The sequence below is a fragment of the Microtus ochrogaster genome, chromosome 15 (assembly GCF_000317375.1).
Source record: "Microtus ochrogaster isolate Prairie Vole_2 chromosome 15, MicOch1.0, whole genome shotgun sequence".
Taxonomy (NCBI): Eukaryota; Metazoa; Chordata; class Mammalia; order Rodentia; family Cricetidae; genus Microtus; species Microtus ochrogaster.
The window spans coordinates 30,271,841-30,273,646 of record NC_022017.1 but is presented as its reverse complement, the minus strand read 5'-3'; the positions used below and the strand labels follow the sequence as shown (position 1 = coordinate 30,273,646).

Below are 1,806 nucleotides of genomic sequence, written 5' to 3'. Positions count from 1 at the left end.
GGAGCGCGCTGCGGCCTGTGTGTTTGCTCCCGGTGGGGGCCGCATCCCGCTGCCGCCCCTGCGTGAACCCGGCTAGTGGCTGCCACGTGCGGGGCCGGAGCCGCAGGGAGGCCAGGCGTGGGGACGTAGCCAGCTGTTTCCTTGGTGTGTCGATCAGACTTGCATGGGTTTGGAAGGGGTGACTCTGCTCCCGTTTCTAGAGGTGCAGAAAATTCCCCCAACATCAGCCCGGTTTTCATCCTCCCCAAGATCCCTACCCAGGATTTGGGGCGCCCCTCAGTTTCCTTCTCTGCATAGCTTGGGGCGTAGGACTCCATAGCCATCTCTGTCTCCCGCGTGGATGTCAGCAGGTCACCCTTGGAAACTGGGCACAAGGTCTTGGATCCGTAGGAACCGAGTCCTGACTCAGGCATCCTGGGCCAGGCCAGATGGACAGCACCTCATTATCCATGGGGCTGCAGTAGGAGCAGGGGTGCTGCTGCAGCATGTCCAGGTGCAGTGCAGCCGGGTTAAGCAGGTGACTCCTGATGGGCTGGGGTCTTCTGGCTTGGAGCGGCAAGCATGAGCTAGGTGGCGTGCTTAGCCCCAAGGCAGGTAGAGTAACAATCCCTCTGGCTCCATCCTTGAGGGGCAGAGTGGGTTCCAGGCCGCTAGTCACAGTGTGCTGCGTCCCATGGGTAAGTGGTGCACCTCTTTTTGGCTGCATGCTCTGGAGGAAACAGTTTTGGTGCTGAAGTCAGTGTAGTGAACTCTTTGGGTGGTACAAGTCACTGCACACAGTGCCTGTGGCCTTAAATCCTCCCACGAGATTATTAACTGCCGTCCCCAGATGATCCAGGCACCGGAGAAGTGGACTTAGCTCTAACCCGTAAGACTGGGCCTTATCAGAGCCTTCTTCCTCTGCCTGGACTGCAACTAGGAGTGTGGACAACACGTGGAGCTTGTGGCCAGCACTGAAGCAGCCTAGGGGCTCCTTCCACCTGCCCCTACTCTATTATTGTGAATGGGAGGCTGCTCTAAGGCCACAGGAATGTTCCTAAATGTCCCCTCAAGAAGGAGCTGGCCACCTCAAGAAGGAGCTGGCCACCCCAAGATGTTTACTAGGCCCCCTCTCTTGGCCACGCCTGGTGCTTGACGTGGAGGTGCTGGTGGTAGGCTCAGGACCCTGGTGGCTGATGGATAGAGTTCAAGTAAGCTGTCTGGACAGATGGTCATTGTAGATGTTGAAACAGGAGCCCGCCAGGACCTCTTCCCCACCAACTGGGGAGGACTTTCCCCAGTCTCCTGCCATCACAGGGCTTGGCTGAGAGTGGCCAGCCCGTGTGGTTAGTGTAGCAGAAGGGGAGCCTCAGACCTGCAGGCAGCTTGCGTGGCGGTGGGCTGGAAATGACAAGAGGACCTCTGGTGGGGAAGCTGGCACTCACTGCCTCAGACTCTTGGCGAGTTCCCTGGGGTGTGAGTGCTGCCAAGTGGCCTGCCTGACCTCACTGCCGTGGCGTTGGGATACCGTACACAGAGCTGGACTGGGGATGGCACAATCCTTCTGCTGCCTAGTGGTGATGGTGATGCATTAGGAAGGTGAAGTAGTGTCCCATTGGCATCTGTCCAGGGACAGAGCCAAGAGTTGCTGGGACTGGAGCTGGCGGATCAATGATTATTTCCTCACGCCTCTGGCCTTGCCTTGCTCCCGAAGAACAGAACCCCATAGCTGTGATGGGATTGTGTGCTATGGCAGCCCGTGCTGGACCCTGATACCTATGATGGGATTGTGTGCTGTGGTAGCCCGTGCTGGACCCTGATACCTAT

At 58.1% G+C, this 1,806-nt stretch overlaps 1 protein-coding gene across 1 annotated transcript in view; it reads left to right on the top strand.

Moving 5' to 3' along the window:
* Nucleotides 1–95: 95 nt before the first annotated feature.
* Ptp4a3 (protein tyrosine phosphatase type IVA, member 3) overlaps nt 96–1,806 on the top strand; it is a 33,023-nt gene continuing 31,312 nt past the window's right edge. Inside the window, exon 1 of the mRNA XM_026782636.1 lies at nt 96–144. The gene's annotated coding sequence lies outside the window, so the exon portion shown is untranslated. The remainder of the gene's footprint in view (nt 145–1,806) is intronic.